The following is a 20,937-nucleotide window of genomic DNA, read 5'->3' on the forward strand; positions in this document are numbered from 1 at the left end:
TGCTACAATACTGGTGTTCATTACAGCACTCATTTGGGGGCGATAGGGTTTGCCATTCATTCTGTAAAGACGTAGAGTGCAGAAGGAGGTCACGAATCACTCCAATATTCTAATTTTAAAAATACAATGATCAATAATAATAAAAGTTTTAATTAATGATGCCACATTGCAGCCAAAATCATCTTTCTAAAGCACAAATTAGAAGATCAAATCATGTCTCTTCAGTGATTTACAATCCTCCAGGGCTTCCCACTGGCCTTGGATAGAGCCTAATCTCCCCACCTCCTTGATGTGGATGACGAGAGCTTGACTCCCTCTTTGAAATCATGTTTCTTCTACTGACTTCACTCACTACTTCACAGATTGTGTCAAAAACATTCAATTTCTCACCCTGGCTGGTGTGGCTCCATTGGTCGAAGCGTTGTCCTATACACCAAAAGGCTGAGGGTTCAATTTTCAGACAGGGCACATACCTGGGTTCTGGGTTTAATCTTTGGTTGGGGTGTGAATGGGAGGCAATCAATTGATGTTTCTCTCTCTCTCCCCTCCTTCCTCTCTCTCTAAAATCAATGAACATATATTTTTTTAAAACACTTAACTCATCCAATACCTCTAGGCCTTGGACGTACTGCTCCATCTTTTAGTAACACCCTCCCTACACTCCCCATCGCTACCACTCTTTCTGCCTGTGTTGAGGGGAGGGTTTACTTGTGTGCAGGATTTTTACTGGGAACAATACCTGTGAAGAGGAAGGGAAGAAAGGTTGGGCAGGAGGAAATCATGAACTGCAACACAAGCGCAGCTGTAACCTCAGCTGATCCTGTGAGGAGCTCTAGACCTGAGACGGCCCTTCAGAGATGTCCAAACCGAGACAGGAAGGTGGACCTCTGCCCCCAGCTCTGCTTGAGATAAAAGATAATCTCAAGCAAGGCAGCTGCCTTTAGCAGACAGTGGTTCTGGGGGAAGGACCTCAGCTGAGAACCATTGAAAGGTAACAGTGCCACTGGGGAACGTGTGTTCCAGTCCTTCAGGAGGTAGCTGGGCGGGACATCACAGCATCCACTCCAATCTGGTTAATTCTAGTCACCTTTCTGGTCTCAACTTAAATATTCCTCTTTCCAGGAAGCCTCTCCTGAGCCTCTCAGCCCAGGAGAGATGCTCCTCCAAAGCACCTGAAAAAAGGACATGGTCCTATTTGCATTCTATCTACCAATATATAAGTAATTATGAACAAATTACAGAATGAATGACAAACTAAAGATTCCGTTTTGATTTATTTATTTATTTATTTTTTTAATGATACACAGATACCAAAAAGGTCTGGAAGATTATTTACCAAAAATATTGCCTCTTGGTGGCAGGATTCTGTGTGATTTTTACTTCCTTCATTATACCTTTTGTTATATCTAAATTTTATAAGTACCTGTGACTTTTTAAATTTTTTTAAGTTATTATCATTTGAAGAAAAAATTAACATGGTTCTTATAAATAATAACTATCATAATATCAATAGATTAATCCCATAAAATTATTTTGTACCGTAATTTATAGTTCAAAAAGCAGTTCACTTAAATAATTTTGTTTAATCTTGACAAGTTAATGAGAGAAGAAAGGCAACTGTGATAATCTGATTCTTACTAGACTGCAAAATAACACCAACCCTCTCAGTCAGGAATGAGTTGATGGACCCTCACAGCCTGGGAACCCAGCAATCTAATATGATTACTTCTCCAACATGTTCATTTTTCCCCCTAACCGGAGGAAATATTTTTCATTGCTTTTAGAGAGGAAAAGAAAGAGAGAGGAAAAGAAGGAGAGAAGCACCAACTGGTTTGCCTCCTGTACACTCCCAGACTGGGGATCAAACCTGCAACCTAGGTATGTGCCCTGACCGGGAATCGAACCCACAAACTTTTGGTTATGAAACGACGTTTCGACCAACTGAGCCACGCCAGCCAGGGCTCCAACGTGTTCATTTTTTATGAGGTATTGCCAGGTGTTGGGAGAAAGAGTGATGTAGAGAGAACGTATATATGCAATCCCACCCTATCTGCCCCAAGTTGTACTGGCCACCTTGACGGTCCTCACTTTTCTCACCCTCCCTACTCCTATTCATAAAAGAGAGTATAATGCCCTTTCCATGGCCTTATTTTCATCATTTGTTTGCACAGGCCTAATCTACAAGGCCAACTAGAGTTGAAAGCCCTGTTTTCTCTTCACATCTCATGTCCCCCGCCCTTCTACAATGATAACACTTTACATATGTATAGCACTTTCCAGAGGCTTCCCCATACATCATCTCACTGGATCCTCCCAGCAAGCCTTTGAGGTCTGCACATCAGATAATATTACCCCTATTTTAGAGATAAGGAAACCAAAACACAGAGAGGTTACATGACTTGCCAAAAATCACAGTTAGTTACTGATAAAGGCAGGACTAGAATCTAGGGCCTTACAGAAAAGCCCAGAACCCCCTATCTGTTTGCTTTGATCTTACAGTCTAGCATATGACCCACTGATAGGGCCCTGCAGGATCTAAAACTGGTAGCAAACAAAACTGATGAGGGCAAGATTATGGGTTCAGTTTCTGAGTAGGCCAGTGTGATCCTTGCATGCAACAGACCTGCAAATGAAAGGCCTAGGTTACACAAGGGACTCCCTGAGAGTGTGTAGATGATTCAGCTCAATTCTATCATCACAGGACTTAAATACCTTAATTATCTATTCTTTGAGCCTACATAAATATATTCACATAAATACGTTTTAAAAAGTCATTCCTATAAATAGACTATACAAATCTATACTTCTATGACTGTCACTTTCTTTCATCACAACTTATACTTATTGTCCTGGTGCAATTAATGGCTCTCTCTTTGACTTAAAAAAAAAAAAAAAATGCCCCAGTGTGGAGGATAATTTATATGGTCATCTTATATTCATCTTACGGAGAACAAATGTGCGATTTCAGGAGACACTGAACAGTATTGATTTTCAAAGTGGCAAGCCCCAAATGCTGTAAGAAGGGTTGTGTTATTGAAATACACTGCTGGGAAAATTCCCAGTGTTAAATGGCCTTCGCGAAAGACACAGTAAGACACACATTTCTTTGTGTTCCTTTGGGCTCAAGTTTTAAAATGTAGTGAAATTCTGGCTAGCTTCAATCCATTTGCTAAATGATTTTGGGTTTTCTGCACCTCATTTCCGCACCTGATATTATATCTTTGTCCCATTGCTTATCAGAAGTGTTCCTTTCCACATTCATTTTTAAAAATTAGAAAAAACTAATTAGAATTCCTTTTTTTTTTTTTTTTTTTTTTTTACTTAAAATTATAATACTTCCTACATTTCCCAAAGGAATTTTGCCAAGGCTATGGCCTAAAACATAGCTGTTTGCCAAAGGGTAAAAGGTAAGATTTTTCTTGGGAATTCCAACTCATGCCCTTTGAGTCTGTGTCTTTTTTTCCCTCCCTCTGTAATATAGAGAACACCTGCTCTTGAATTGCTGAAAAATCAGAAAAGATGCTGTGACTCACACAATTGATGGAAAGTTGTATTTTGCTCTTGTTAGAAGTACTGCCTTAACATAAAAACCTGGTCCTTGTTTTCAGGAAGCTTATAATCATGTTCCCAAGGACACATACAAAATAGCACATAATTAAATGCTAAGAATGTATGTTCAAAAAGCAGTACATTGGCCTACGGAGAGAGTGATATGGGTTGGACTAGTAAGCAAACAAGTCAGTGTTAATACTTTTTCGCAAGGTACATCCCAAACACCTCAAGAAAATTATCTGCAGGGTATACAGCCATATCCCCAAGATTCCCACAACTGCAGAATCAGTGTTTAGCCCAACTTTCCCGGATTTTGATGTGGGCCCTAAGTTACTCTACCAGATACCTCATAGAAGACTTCAATCTTTTTAAATTTAATTCAATTCAGTCATCTGAGCAAACAAAGATGGCAAAATCTATATTTTGTTGCAAGATCCTTTGATCCTTTTACACAAAGGTCTGTCTTTCCCTGTCATTGTAACAAGCATAACCAGATTGCATTTCTTTCTGAAGTCTACAGATATAAAGATAATAAATAAAAACCATGAGTAAACACATCCCCAAACCATATCATAGTAGAAAACAGACAGGAAAAGGCAGAGTAACCTCAGGTTCTTTGAAGCAAGAATTTAGCTCTTTTGTGATAATACATCTTTATAATCATTAATCTTCCAGTATTACTGAGCACCTACTAGACCAGGCACTATGATAAAGATTTTTTGCCCTGCTGGAATGCCTGAATTGGAAAAGTGACTGCAGTAGGGCATATCTACATAAGAGAGAAGGGATCTAACATTTGTGGAAGACCTACCATTGCCAGACAACAGATTAGGCTCTTTACACATGCTAATCCTTAAATTATCTCCCCAGTTACCCCCATTTAACAGATGAAGAAACAAATGCTTAGAGAAAACATTCCACCCAAGGTTGTGAAGTAGTAAAGTAATATTCAACCAGGATTTCCAAACCTCTGCTCTTTTGACCATCCCAGATTTCCTTGTTCTCACTTGAATTGAGAGTGCTGGTAGTTGGTACGGCTAAAGAGAGGGATCTGATATCTGGATGTTTTTTCCATGAGGGTCCTCCCAGCAGAAGATAATCTTGACTTCAGTGTAACAAAAACTTGAGTGAGTGATAACATCATATTTTCCCAGAATGTTCTGTCCTGGCTGTCATAAAGAAACGTACGTCACATTCTTTCAAAAGCACCAGGACAATGGAGGAAAACAGCCACATGGAAAATTTAAAATAATAGAGGGTTTTTTAAAACAAATCCTTTGTAGCTGTCTTGTAAATTAATTATATAACTTTTTGAGTTCCTAACCACATTCTTCAAAGGCTGGATTACAGTTACTCCACAGTTTCTGGCATGATGCTAGTTGAGTATCAGAGCAAGCTGGCCAAGGAGACAGTGGGCAGCTAAAAGACTCACTTCAGGGCCTAGTTTCCATGATGCCAATGTGCTGGTGACATTGGGCAGGTCACTAACTTGTCTGGACCCCAGCTTCCTCTAGAAGAAAACAAAAATGTGCAACTAGGACTTGATTGCTTGATTTAGCAAATATTTATTATTAGTTATCAATATACAGTCTTGGCCCTCATGATGTTTACCGTCTAATGGAACAGATGATTTCAATATGGTGTGTTAACTGCTATAAAAAGTTATATAGAGGATGCTATGGGAATGCACAGGAGGAACATTTCATTCATTCTGAGTGATAGGGGTGGTGCACAGAAGAGGGAGGGGCATCTTAAGCAGAGGCTTAAAGGACCAATAGGAGCTAGCAAGGCCAAGTGTGTGTATGCAGAGGGTCAAGTGAGCGGGCGGGGAGGAGAGCAGTGTCCCAGGAGGATAGAGCAACATGGGCAAAGGCTTGGAGGGGAGCTGCCATGTCCCCTTATGGAATGTCTGGTTTGTGAAAAGGTGGCTGGAGAGAGGACATTAAATAGATAAAAAGGAGGGCAGGGGCCAGACCCATCATCAGAGGTCTTATATATCATGAAAAGGAGTTTGGACATCATTCATTCCTTCAGAAACTATTGTTTTTTTTCATTACATTTTATCAGTTATGCTATTACAGTTGTCCCAATTTTTCTCTCTTTGCTCCCCTCCACCCAGTCCCCCGCCCGCTCCCTCAGGCAATTCCCACACCATTGTTTATGTCCCTGGGTCATGCATATAAGTTCTTTTGCTATTCTACCTCCTACTTTACACCCCCATGGCTATTCTGTAACTACATATTTGTACTTCTTTTTTTTTTCCAATTCTCTTTCCCAAGATTCTTTTACATATTTGTACTTCTTAACCCTCTCACCTTTTTACCCATCCCCCACACCCCTCTCCCATCTGGCAACCTTCAAAACCCATGATTCTGTCTCTGTTCTTCTTGTTTGCTTAGTTTTTTAGATTCAATTGCTGATAGATATGTATTTATTGCCATTTTATTGTTCATAGTTTTCATCTTCTTTTTCTTAAATAAGTCTTTTTAACATTTCCTGTTAACATTTTCTTGTCTGGGAAGCTATTTATCTAACCTTCAATTCCAAATGATAGCTTTGCTGGGTAGAGCAATCTTGGCTGTAAGTCCCAGTTTTTCATGACTGAATATTTCTTGCCAATCCCTTCTAGCCTTCAAAATTTCTTGAGAGAAATTAGCTGACAGTCTTACGGGAATTCCCCTGTAGGTAACTAACTGTTTTTCTCTTGCTGTTTTTAAGATTCTCTCTTTATCCTTAACCTTTGGCATTTTAATTATGATGTGTCTTGGAGCTGGCCTCTTTGCATCCAGCTTGCTTGGGATTCACTGTGCTTCCAGGACTGGCATGTCTATTTCCTTTACCAAATTAGGGAAGTTTTCTTTCATTATTTTTTCAAATAGATTTCCAGTTTCTTGGTCCTTCTCTTCTTTCTGGTACCCCTATGATGCAAAGTGTTGGAATGCTTGAAGTTGTCCCGGAGGCTGCTCACACTATCCTCAATTTTTTTATTCTCTTTTCTTTTTGTTGCTCTGACTGGTTGTTTTTTCTTCCTTATATTCCAAATCATTGATTAGATTATCAGCTTCATCCACTCTATCATTGTTTCCCTGTAAATTGTTCTTTATTTCAATTATTATATACTTCACTTCTGACTGGATCTTTTTTATGCTGTTGAGGTCCTCACTAAGTCCTTTGAGCACCCTTATAACCAGTGTTTTGAACTCTGCATCTAATAGATTGCTTATCTTCATTTTGTATAATTCTTTTTCTGGAGTTTTGATCTGTTCCTTCATTTGCGCCATGTTTCTTTGTCTGCTCATTTTGGTAGCTTCCCTGTGTTTGTTTCTATGTATTTGGTAGAGCTGCTATGACTCCCTATCTTGGTATCATGGCCTAATATAGTAGATGTCCTGTAGGGTCCAGTGGTACAGCTTCCCCTATCACCCAGCTGAGTTCTCCTGATGTACCCTTCGTGTAGGCTGAGTACACCCTCCTCTTGTAGTTGAGCTTTATTTGCTTTTGGCAATCAATGGGAGGGATTCACCCAGGCCAGTCAGCTGCAAGGATTAGCTATGACCACTGACCACCAACCTCTGCCCTCCATGGAGGATCAGCTGGGCAGGGGCAGGGTGGTAGTGCTCTGACATGGTCTGTAGCAATCCACTGGGTGTGCACGTTCTGGGGTGCAGGCAAAGGTCAGCCCCCACCTGTGTTCTGTCCAGGACCACCCTTCCTGATCTATAAAGCAATCTGAGATGCCTGCTACTTGTGCTGGGTTTGGAGGTTCCCAGGCAAACCCAAGCTGTGAATGCAGGCTGGCTGCTGCTAGTGCTGGGCCTGGGACCACTTAGCAAGAGGTACAGGGGCAAGGGGCTCTTGGAAGCTGGCTGTTGCTTGTTTGAGAGGATTAAGGAAGTTGTGAAGCATGAGCCAAGACTGGCCATTCATATGGAAAAGTAACTAGGGTGGGCCCTTAAATTGGGTGGGATGGAGTCTCTGGGGATCTCCCGGGTGGCGCAAACAGTGTTAGTCAGGTCAATAGAGTCTCAGATATGGCACCAGCCTGCCCGCTCTGTGCCTCTGTTGCGGAGGGGGGTGGTTAGAAAAGGGATGATGGCTTCTGGTTGCCTTTATGTCTGCGAGAAAGCTGTCCCCCAACTCTTGCCTTGATGCCAGACACTTCATGTTCTCCCTGTATGTCACTGGTGCTGCTACCCCAGTGCTGGACCTCAGAAGGAATGAGTCTTGAGTAAGTTCAGATATGTTTTCTTTAAGAGGAACTATTTGGGAATGCAGCAGTTTCTTCCACTGACTCAGTTTCCACTGGATTTTGCAGCCAGAAGTTATGGGGACTTATCTTCCTGGCACTGGAACCCTGGGCCAGGAGGGCAGAGCTCGTGTGGTGCTGGGATTCCTTGCTCCTGAGATATCCCTCCTGATTTTTACCTACCACACATGGATGTGGGACCAGCCCATTCCAAGTCTCCATCCTTCTTACCAGACTGGATGGATGTGGTTTCTTTAATTTCGTAGCTGTCATATTTCCATGCCACTTGATTTCTGATGGTTCTAAGTGATGGTTATTCTATACTTTAGTTGTAAATTTGATGTGGTTGTGTGAGGAGGTGAGCTGTGTTTACCTATGTTGCCATCTTGACTAGAAGTCCAGAAACTATTTGTTAATCTTACTTTGGGCCAGGCATTTTTCTAGGTTCTAGGTTAGCAGAATAGTAAGCAAGAGAGATAGGTTCCTGCTTTTACAGAGCAAAATAAGAACCCATTCAAGTGTTTAAAGCAGTTAAATAACATGATTGGAGTTTTAGGAAGACCACACTGGTTTGGACAAAGATAAGCCTTTTTCATCTATAAAATTCTGACTCAACGATTAAAAACTCAAGATATAATAAATCAAAAATGCTCTGTGTTAACATTATACATGTTTGAATATCTAATTATATTCTTTTCATATATATATATGTGTGTGTTTGGTTTACAGATTTCTGTGCAAGTCTTTAATAAATGGAGGGTTCAGACATAGAAATATTTGGTGGGGAGGGAAAGAAAGCCAACATGCATTGAACTTTGATGACATACTGAAGATGGGGAGGGGTTAGAGAGGATTAATAATGCCCACTTCACAGATGAGGAATACTGAGCCCCAAATTCAGTTAACTTGGTACAGACAGAGTAAAGCAGTTAATCAAATTGGAAATCTTGGTTGGTTTGTTTGTTGTACATCAAAGCCCATACTATTTTAGGTCACAAAACATAATTATGCAAAGTTACCCTTCTCTCTCAGCTTTTAGAATAGTGAAAAACTGGCTCACCGGTATCAGCTGGTTGACTCAGTATAGTTATTTCTCAGTTAAGCATGTCCTATTTTTTATAAATTGCAATACTCCTGATGTTCAGAGACCATATGCATTTCAAAATTCTGCTATGAGTTTATAGAAAACAGAACTCGAACTTAATCTAGCAAATATAGAAAGCAAGTTTCAGGTAAGGAGAAGGTAGCATTTTCCTTGAAGCAGAAATCACAGGTGCTGAGGAGAGAGTCAAAACTTAAATATTTAGTTCTTCCTAGAAAGGCGTTTTCTAGTACAAGAAACTCTGCTTTCAAGAGCAAGAATTCCCTGAGCTTCCTGAAAATAAACCAAAAATAAGTAATAAAAACCACCTCAACCCTCAGAATCCATTCCTGCTCTGCTCACTTAACATTTCCTCTCCTCCTGGCACATTGAATTCCCACCCCTCCCCTTGGAATCCCAGCTCTCACTCAGCAAGGCTCAGGCTTGACAAGGCTTCCAGGAGCCTGGTGGCCTCCACACACTTCCTGGTCCCCGCCCAGCACTCCCAGATCTTCTGGAGTTCCCTGCTTCCTGTCCTGGAGCGAAGCCCCTTACAGGACTCACAGGAGGTGAGGCATTTTCTTTTCAAACCCCAGAATGCCTCTGTTTCTTCACAAGTAAGACACTTGCCTTACTATGCTCAGCTATAACTGCTGAGTACAAGAAGACCGAGCACCTTTTTTGTTTGTTTTGGTTTTGTTTGAAATATAGTAGTCAGTCCTTTCTGTTCACCAGGTATAGCCAACTTTGTTGGTTATTTACCTAGAATTTCTAACACTCATTTTTCTTTGGGAATTCCACACACTACACACAGCCTTGTGCTGACTAAAACTAATGCTAACCCCATTCCCCTTGCTAGGAATTGGTTTTTGAGTGAGGATTTATTGCAGTTCTGGCCAATAAGGTGACAGAAGGCTACTGACACGGGAGAAGGGAGTCTGAGAATTGTTACCTTGCTCATAAAAAGAGGCCCTAGGAGGACGCAGCCTTTTTTTCCCTCTTGGTCTCTTACTGAAATCAACCTAATCCTCTTGCAACCATGAAAGGAATTGGTCTAGGGACAGAGCTGACATGCTCAAGGTGGCAGGACAAGAAAATGAAAAGAACCTGGGTCTTTGAATGGACCCACCCTGGAGCTGCCTGCCTATAGGACTCTTTTCAAGTGATGTAAGAAATTTTTCTCATCATTTAAGTCATTTCAAGTCATGCTTTCCTTGTACTTTAGAATGACCTAGTCCAGAGCAGAGCTGATGAGTGGGACAACCAGCTTATTAATGTTCAAGATCAAGAAGTCAGGCATGGGAAGATTTAACAAGAAAGTAAGATCTCATTGTCAAGGCTGTAGGAATTCTGGGTGCAGTATGTCTGTCACTTAAATTTGTCTTCATTGGATTTAAGGATCCTGAATAAATACTAAAAACACTATTCATCTTCCCTCCCCATTTGTCAAAATGACTCATAGGGGAAGATCTTCCCTAATTGAAAGCCAATCATTTTACATCTGAGGAAACTCTAAGGTCTCATTGCATCACTGCAGTGAGAGACACAAATACTGCTCAGCCCATACTGCCCCCACCCCCAAAATGGTGCTGAGGGTGAAGGCAGCAGTGGCATCCGTGGTGATGTGATAGAAGTCCCCACCCAACCCCATGGCAGATGTAGTGTCTAGCAGTGCAGCACGAGAATCTGTCAGGAGACCATGGCACCCAGTGGTTCACCATACTACCTGACAAAGATGGGTGGGGTTTGATTGTGAGCATATGTGAAACCTGCTCTGGGGAGACATTTAGGAGAATATTGATGAGAACTGGGAACCAAGAACTGTGCACCAACAGGTAGGAGCGAAGGCAAGGGCAGTTTGAGTGATTGCTATTTCGATCACTTTATCCATACCCAGAGGTGGCTAAGAAGAAAGCAATTGAGAAGAAAGAAAGCCTTCATGGCCTATTAGGAAGGGAGACAGCATGATAGTTTGATGGGTGTCCCAGCAAAGTCATACATCAGAAGTTCAGACAGAGTATGAAACTGCCCTTTTAAGTAATTCTGCTTCGATTTTATCCAAGCAGGATCATAACCAAGGAGATAGATAAGGATAACATATTGAGAGGATAAGAGTCTACTAATCAGATCAGCCTTCAAATGATTCTGGTAACAGAAATCATTGCCTGAAACTTAACATTTTAAGTCAGATAACCTAAAAAGAGAAGCATTACTGAGATTCAATTTCTCTGGCTGGTTTGGCTCAGTGGATTGAGCGTCGGCCTGCGAGCTAAGTGTCGCTGGTTCGATCTTCCAGTCAGGGCACATCAGAGAAGGAAAACTCTGACTCCAAAAAACCTCCGCTGCCTTGCGGCATACCTCTTCAGGGGAAAGGCTAAGGGAGTAAACCCTGACAGAAAATCCGGAGCCGGAGTCCCTAAGGCGGTTTGACGTTGTAGTCAACACCGGCAACTCCTGCGGCGCACCTGAAGCCAAGCTGTATTGACTCCGTCTTTCCCTTGGACCCTTCAGCTGCGAAGAGAGGGGGGGTCTGCTGCATGGGCAACAGCAGACCCTCCATATCACCCTGCCCAGGCTCTGTAGCTTCAGCTTCACTGGAGAGGACACTCCAGCGTCATCGCAAGATGTCGATTCAACACGGGAGGAGACAGATACCGTGTCACTCCCGAGTCGGACTGCACAGCCATTCTCGGCGGTGCAGATAGACTCTTAAGAAGCTACACCATCGTCTCTCGAGACAGACGGCTGCCGACGACACTGAGATTCAATCATAGAGGACTTTAAGTTTTAGAAATTTGGAACAATTGACTTGGGACTATAAAACTAGAAGTATTAAGCCTTCCAGGATTCACTTAGAATCTATTCTGAAACAATATAATAAGTAATTGTGTTCCCAAATGTGCTTCTATTGTAGGTTTTAACCCAGAGCATGTGGTGTGTGTGACTTCAAAGACACAAGGTCACTTTAAGCAGCACACCATTGTGAGAAACGCTCACAATAAAAACCGGGACACAGGACTTGAGCAGCAAAGTGAGGCATTTATTCATGAGTCTGCAGAGTCGGGGGCACCCTCAGCCAGGAGAATGTGCGCCTCAAGTAGACGAAGAAAACTGGTTTTATAGTAATGCGATTAGCTCCCCTCCCTAATGCAATTAGCTCCGCCTCCCCTCTTCTTCTCCCCCATTTCTCTATTACTGGTTAATACAGGTTCACAATCTAATGCAACTAACTACTTAACTCGGGGTGTGATTAAGTAAGGGTAATCTAGTTATAGGTCTATCTCCAACTTATTTGCAAAGTTATCTAGCTACATGTTCCCATTTCTCTGTGTTTGGTGACAACAATCTTCCTCCTTTTGATCCCAGAGATATATGTGAGGAGCTGCAGAATGTCATTTCCTTGCCCCTTTTCTATGATTCATCTGTTAACTATCTCCTATTGGTTTGAGAGTCACTGGCTTGCTTCTTTATCCATAACACCATCTCTCTTACTTGGTCTTGATGGACCTTACAAAAGAGAAACTGGGAGGTCAAAACCCATATTTGCCTAAATCTAAAACTGATAGAAACAACTAAGAATCCACTGAACAGAGCAAGGAGAAAGCTACACGAAGCCACCAAGATGAGACTTCAAAATGGTCTGAGGTGACAGAATGAGCAAAATATTTTCTTAATCTTTTTGCCTTCCTAAATCTCCTAAAATAAAACCACATTTCAAGGCCGCCCAGTGAAAGGTTGAGGTAAATGTAAAACGGTTACTAGTGTCACATAAAGAACGTCCATTCTGAAAACTGGAGCAGGGAGGCAGGCACTAATAAATGCATAGTCTAGAGCAAAGTTCTATTTTATTTGTAAATTAACTTTAAGAGGAGGAATTCTTTAAGTACCTACCATTATCCTTAAGGGAATGTTCTAGTCCCTGGGTTGGCTTGCAGGGAGTGAGGCTGGCACCAGAGTTAGGGTCCACCTACTTAATCATGATCAGACAAGAACATTAGAGTCAGACAGCAGAGTCTGAGTGAAAATACAGAATCATATTCAAGAGATCATGAGGTAATCAAACTAGAAAAGTCTAGAACAATGCCAGGTCAAGGGGCTGGCTGACAGCCAGGAGTAGGAAAAGAAGCCAAGAGAGTGAAGGAAGAAAAGGGAGAAAGGTGGGATTCAAGGTAGAGAGTTCAGAAAGTTTATTGTGTACACGATCAGGTGCCCTAGAAGTTCTCCTGTTGGGTCTGGCCATATGGGCTTGAATGGTCAGTCCGGCTTAAAGGAACAAATAAGGGTAAATGGAATAACTCAAATGAAAATAAATGCCAGAATAACTCTGGTCTTTCTTCTCCACCCCCAACTAGCTCAACTATCCATCTCACTTTTCATACAAAAAATACATAGGGGCAAATGATTCCCAAATGTAGACAGGCATCTTAGAAACAGATAATTTATTTAAAATGTAATTTCAGACACAGTTTCAAATAAGTTGCAGTGGAAGTTCAAAAGAAGAAAAATCACTTTCAGTTAGGAAAAGAAAGGAAGAAAATACACTAAAATTTTTTGAGCCCCTAATGTGTGTCAAGCATGGATTCTCACCACAGCCCTCAAGTATAATTAGCCCCAATCTTTATCGGAGGAAAAGAAGGCTCAAGAGGCCCATCCCCAGAGACAGATGCAAGGCCAGATAGGTCTCCAAAGCTCCCTCCTGAGAGAATCATGGAAGTTTCACGCCAGGCAAATGGCATATGGTCTGAAACTAGCTAGATGGCTAAGAGAAGCTGAAAGGGCACTGTCAGAGATGGGTATTCCAGAAGAAACAAAGTGAGCAAATGAAGAAAGGTAAGAAATGCAAATGCTGTCAGAAAATGCAGAGTACTGAGTTCTTTGGAAACAGGGCTGGGGGCATGGGAGTGCTGCAACAAGACCCATAGGAAATGAGAAGTAGAAAAAAAAGTTGTGATCAGAGCCTGGAAATGCTTCCCTGCAAATCCAGGTGTCACCCTGTGCTACCTGTGTGTTCTACGGCCACTCTAAAGGGTCCTTTCAGGCAAACCATTGCAGGTCAAATGAAAGTTTGACAAGTTTTCAGGACAAGAATCAAGGCTCCTTAACTTGCCCCAAATCATACACAGGGACTCTCTGGAGTCAGGGAAAGACTTGAAACAAAAGTCTCAACCTGGCAGACATCCAGGGGAGACCTCATTCTTGGGCTTCTATAGTGTGTTTTGTTTTCAAAGACGACTTCAGCTTCTGGAATATCACACTTATTTAAAATTCTATGATCTATAGTGATGAAATCCTCCGGTTCATCCTTGGGGCTCCCAGGCTGTCACATAAACTAGTGTTTTACTTCTAGCTATTACCTTAGAGAGTCTGGAGACTACCGGAGCTTTCACGTGTGTCCCTTGCAAGGATCACATTGTTGCTGTCCCTTCATAGGCTTCCTCTGCAGTCTATGCCTCCGACCTCTGTGCTCATCTGTTTCCCATGATTCCTACTGGGCCCCAGGGTGGAGCAGTATAACATAGTACAGCATAATTCACTTTTATTGAGCATCCTTCATGTGAGCTATCACAGGGAGCTAATCAAATGCTGACGGGAAGGGGTCTGCTTCAGGATAAGATTTAAAGGGAGGAACTGATTTAATGGCTCAGAGGGCAGAAAAGAAATTTCAGATAGATGGGTTATGAGGAGAAGTGAAAGAACAACCCTCACTGTGGTAAATTGTGGGCGGAGAGAAGTGACTAATTTTAGGGGGAAAGAACAGGTACAGGTAGGGAAGCCTCTGGCATTCTGAGAGACTACCAATGCTTTCACAGCCCAAGGTGAATTGGATTTCATTCAGGTAAATAATGGATCCAGAAAACCTGTTCGGGTTCCAAGGGGCAAAAAACCCAACCCAAAATGATTTGAGCAAGGAAGTGTTTTTATCTCACATAAGAGGTGCCAAGAGATGGGCCTGGTTAATTCAGTGACCCAACAATGTCATCCAAGTCCCAGCCTCTTGCCCTCTTTCTACTCTGAACCCCTTAGTGTGTCAGATTTGTCCTTAGAGCTGCTATTCCCTGGGTCACAGGATGGCTGATGCAGTTCCCAGCATCGCATCTATATACAGTAACATCTAGACACAATAGGAAGCAACAGGAGAAAGAGGCGCGGTTTCCCCAACAGGTCTCCTTGGAAGAGCGTGAGTCCCCTGTCCCAGAAGTCCCCAACAGACTTAGTTCTCACACTTCTTTGGCCAGGATTGAGGTTCAGTCCTATCCAAACCAAACACTAGCAAGAAGAATAGAATCATCATAATTGGTGCAAGCCATTCAAGTTTCAGTTCTAAGTCACATAAGAGAAGGATGGACCCCAAAATCAAGGCTTTTCCCACAAGGAAAAGGAAACAATGGTGACTGAGATGTCAACTCATGATGTCTTATACAAAAGTAATGGGAAATAGGCATAATGTCTGCTGACCCTGGAGGAGCAGGATACATCTAATACATAATTACCTACACAATTCAGATTAATTGGTTAGAACTTACCAAAAAATCCCATACTTAGAAAGAAAATAAGAATTTCTAAGTATAAGGGCATATTAGGAAGAAGTGATAGAAGGAGTTGAATTTTGGCCTCATTCTAGAGTGAAATTAAACATATCAAAAGATGGGATGTTTGGGATCAAGGATTTCTGCTCTTGGCAGATGAGGTATGGGAAGGGGAAATTTTAGTTCTGAATTAAAGAATGTAATGGTAGAGTTGGAGCCTTTGAGAGCAAGAATCTCCTGTTTCTGGGGGTAAAGCAGCTGTGAAAGGGAGATATGCAAGACTGCATAGCCAAATATCAATCCAGGGACATGCATATGAGACCTTCTGCAGAGTCCAACACAAAGTGTTGTGTGAAACCCACAGGAATAAGAGAAAGACACATTTTTGGTAAGTGTGGAACCAACCTGAACTTTATGGGTTCTGAGCTTCTTGCTGATCCTGAATCTTTGGGGATTTGAGTTTATTTACTCTGTGCAAAATTCACCTTCCAAGTACCAAGGGAAAGAAATGGTTCCAAAGATGACTGAATACCAACGAACTCTTTAAAAACCATACAAGGATGAGTTAAGTGTAAATGAATCACAAACACACAGATTAAATTTCTCCTAAACTGCACCAGAGTTTAAAGGCCAAGAGAGAAAGCACTTGAGGCAAAAGACATTTTGGCTTTTGTAGAATCGAAAACATTTTTAATGAGTTTGAATTCATTCAATTAACTTAAGATTCAGCTGAGTTCTTTCTTCCCAGCATTCAGCCTGGTGATACATATACAGCTGCCATTCTAGATCTGCTTTCAACTTAAAGAAGAGATTACTTTTGTTTTTTCAAAATCAACTTCTTGTACAAACTGGTAGTTATAAAATAATCACAGGGATGTAAAGTACAGCAAAGGGAATATAGTCAATAATATTCTAATAACTATGCATGATACCAGGTGGGTACTAGAATTATCAGTAAGATAACTGTGTAAAGTATATAAATGTCTAACCACTGTTCTATACACCTGAAACTAATATAAAATAATATTGACTGTCAATTGTAATTGAATTTTTTAATTTTTAAAAAGAAAATTAACTTCTTAATCTAATATGATCAAAGATAGCTGACACAAATATCATGATAATGACAAAATTATTACTCTAATGGCCTTTAGTATAAAGTTTTACACTCAATGTTGGGCACAATACTAACAATCCTAAGAGATATGACATGAAAGTAAAGCAGTCTCTTCTAAAAACTTTATGTTTCAAATGCTGCAGTGCGTCTATAGCAGGAATTCTGTGTCATTCAATCATCTGTGGAAAGTTATTATGGAATATGCACTAGGTAGCAGATACCACCAGGGATACATGGTAAGGATGTAAAATTATCCATTTATCTATTTACTTATTGTTTATTTGGTAATTGGCTCAATGTGTTATGTCATTAAGGTCTCTTTCCTCCTTTTTGGAGTAGGTAGATATCTCCTGTGTTTTCTTTTGTCTTTACCTCTTATCTTTCAGACTCTCAGATATACACACATCTTTCCTTATAATAGATGCTCAAACACTGAGAAGTTGTAACATCATTATCTCTTTATTTCTCCACTAGACTTCTCTACTTTTGTCTGCCTACCTCAGATAAAACTCCATCTGCCCTCTTTTTGATCTTCTCTAAATAGTATATAACCAAGCTTGCTTAAGTACTCCTCAATGGTCTGGCTTAATCTAGGTGTAGAACTTAGAATATTTGATTCTACGTCTTTCAGGCAACTTTCCATGATTATGATTTCTTGAGACTGAACTTGAGGTAAGTTTTGCATTCAAAGTTATACTCCTTTGGAGCATACAGTCTAATAGACAGTCTGTGGTAAACTACAGTTTTGTGATGACCCTGCCAATAAGACTCAAACAGTAGTTATAACATAGAGGTGTCTGTATATATCTTACTTTGTTTGAACACATTTGCTGTCACAGACATCTCATTGTCATTATCTCAGTGTTACAATGAGAAGTCAGAACTTCAAAGAAATTAAGTGACTTGACCGAGGTTACATTGCTAGGAAGTAGCAGAGGCAGAATTTGAAGGGTCTGTAGGAGCCAGGCCTGATCTGTTAACTTGTACTTCTCACTGGGTCCAGTAAAGCTGAGAGGGAGTGCTGGAGTTCTTTGGCTAGGGTAAGAATGCATGAAGTAGAGTTCTGTTTTGTTAGACTTAATTTAGTTAAGGGGAAGGAATGACACTTCAGGGGAATTGTTTTCTTTTTCTTTTTCAATTAAATTATATTTTACAAGAATCCCTGATGAAACCAGAGGAAAACAATCTTGCTTCTCCTTTCTCCTTCAAGCTAGTACCCAAAATGTCCCTTCTAATTCTTGACTTGAGGAGATAGCTAATGTAATTATTATTAAAGTGGCCTGTCCTGTTAAAGAAAAAACTTAAGAACAAGAGCACTGGGGTCCCCTGCTTCAGAAGATTTCTCTACAGTAGGAGAGATTCACCACATCTTGTGAAAAAAGTTCACAGATCTTCAATTTTAATTTGGACATGTATATGGAGAAATAAACAGAAACAGAGTATATGACTGATGAAGGAGAAGACAGCTGGTCAACCTATTATCATTGCATTGGGTTGGCCAAAACTCTTGTTTGCTCTTTTTCTGTAAGATGGCTCTAGTAGTGTTTGGTTGTCTTTAACTTTATTATTCTAAACAATGTTGTTAGATTGTGCTGTGACAGCTGTCATATCAGCATGCATTTAAAAACAATCTTATCAAAATTGTTAACTTTTTGTATAGCCATTTTAATATTAAAGGTGGGAGAAAATAAGCAATATTTTCAGCATATTATGCTTTTTATTTCAAAAGGTAAAAACACAACTGAAAAATTTTTTTAAAGATTTGTGCAGTGTATGGAGAAGGTGCTGTGACTGATCAAATGTGAAATAAGTTGTTGCAAAGTTTTGTGCTAGAGATTTCTTGCTGGACAATGCTCCATGGTTGGGTATACCAGTTGAAGTTGATAGCGATCAAATCGAGACATTAATTGAGAACAATCATGTTATACCCTGTGGGAGATAGCTAACATACTCAAAATATCCACATCAAGCATTGAAAATTATTTGCACCAGTTTGGTTATGTTAATAACTCTGATGTTCAGGTTCCACGTAAGTGAAGCGAAAAAACCTTCTTGACCATATTTTCACATGCAATTCTCTACTTAAATGTAATGAAAATGTTCCATTTTAAAAAGAAACTGTGACAGGCCATGAAAAGTGGATATTTTACAACAATGTGGAATGGAAGATATTGTGGGGCAAGCGAAATAAACCACCATCACCAAAGGCCAGTCTTCATCCAAAGAAGGTGACGTGTTTATGGTGGGATGAGAAGGGAGTCCTCTATTATGAGCTCCTTTTGGGAAACCAAACAATTAATTCCAATAAGTAGTGCTCCCAATTAGGTTAACCAAAGGCAGCACTTGACAAAAAGTGTCCAGAATCAGTCAACAGAAAACACATAATCTTCCATGAGGATAATGCAAGATGGCATGTTTCTTTGATGACCAGGCAAAAACTATTATAGCTTGGCTGAGAAGTTCTGATTCATCCGCCATATTCATCAGACATTGCACCTTCAGGTTTCCATTGATTTCAGTCTTTACAAAATTCTCCTAGTGGAAAAACTTTCAATTCTTTGGAAGACTACAAAGAACAGTTCTTTGCTCAAAAAGATAAAAAATTTTAGAAAGATGGAATTACAAAGTTCCTTGAAAGATGGCAGAAGGTAATGGAACAAAACAATGAGTACGTTGTTCAAGGAAGTTATTGGTAAAAATGAAAAATGTGTCTTTTATTTTTACTTAAAAACCAAGCAAACCTTTTGGCCAATCCAATACAAGTCCTGGGAAGTTTTCTCTAGGAGCCAAAATAAAACATTAATTTCCTTTGTCCCTTTTGTAGAAGACTCAAAATAGTCAATGGATTTCCATTTCTTTTCTTAAAGCTACTTCTTTTCTCCTCCTTCTACACCCCCAGTCCCACCCCAACATAAAACTTTTTTTCCCCCCTTGACCAACAAATTTTCTGGTCACCACAACAACAAGCAGATTCACAAAGCAAATGACTAATTCGGAATGTGACAAGTATCTCATCTGACTCACAGAAAGAAAAAACAAAAAGTGGCTGCTGCCAAAATGGAAACAATTTCTGGAAAATTCTTGAAAATATTCCTAAAATCTTAAATTGGGCAAAGGAATATACCCCAAGGAAAAACTTGGAATTTCCCAAAATATAAACAAGGTAAATTTTTTTTAATTTTAAGATGGTAGAAATAAAAGTGCTGATGCATTTTTTTCCTAAGGCTGCTTATTCTTTACCCCTGGGCTACTTGATAGAAGTCCCTGCCAGGCAGGGAGTATTGATGGGCCCAGAATTCCCATCTAGAAGGGGCTTACGGAAGACTGTCTGGATGTCAGGGGCGGTTGGGAACTCAAACACTACCTAGCAGCTCACAGATATTACTTAGGTAATACAATCATTGGCAGTGGGGTACGAGGAGAATAAGCTAACAAAGATTGTGGTGCAACTAGTTACACCCATACACACTCCAGGCCACAGGAGTCAGTGCTGCTGGTTGTGTCCCCAGCATCCATTCCTCCTTTCTTTCTTCCTGACAGAACCCTGATTTTGATCAGTCAACCACTAATCCTCTACCACATGCTCCACAGAGGGACATGTTCTAGGACCAAACCCAACTGGTCTAAGATAACCCCATGGGCCTTTTAAGGAATGTTTTCAGAGGAAGCATACGACCTAACTCTAGCCAATAAGATCTAAGGAAAAGTCTGCTGGAGGATTCTAGAAAGTATTTCTTCACTCCTAAGCCAGACAAGTCTCCTCTACCACATACACTGACCTGAGTGGATGTGACTCCTGACACCGCTGTGGTCATTTCGCTTCTAGCCTGAGGATTCAGTCAGCACAGGGGCTGCCTGCTAACGGAGATGGAAAGAACCTGGATTGTTGATAGTAATATTTAGCCTCTGAAGCAACACACCCAAGAGACCACCCTCCCTCTGGACGTCATATAATGTGAAACAATAAATCTCCATATTGCTTAAGCCGGTTGGCTCAAGGTTTTCTGAAGCTTACAGCCAAAAGCAATACAATGGATATAGCTGCTCATATCTTCCACCCCCACCCTCACCCCTACCCCTTGACGCAGATACTGACTTAGAGGCTAGAGGAGATTTAAAACAACCGTCCAAAATTCAGAGACCCCTATCTTATATAAGGCCTAAAACCTACTCATTCAGAAAAGACTGTAGAGTATTACACTGCATTTACATGAAACACTTCTAAGCTGAAATGTGTTTTTATATTTTTGAGATGTTCATTATTCATATGCTTCAAATCTACTTAGAGTAGGGAAATTACAAAAGGTGAGGGGAAAAGTCAGAATCAATGATAGGAGCTGCCTCCTGCCTTAAAAGAAAACTGATAGGAGGAATAAGAGTAACTAGAGTAATATTTTTAAAAACATCTAGTGCT

This window comes from Furipterus horrens, unplaced genomic scaffold (genome assembly GCF_987537825.1).
Source record: "Furipterus horrens unplaced genomic scaffold, mFurHor1.1.pri manual_scaffold_3, whole genome shotgun sequence".
In the NCBI taxonomy this organism is placed as follows: Eukaryota; Metazoa; Chordata; class Mammalia; order Chiroptera; family Furipteridae; genus Furipterus; species Furipterus horrens.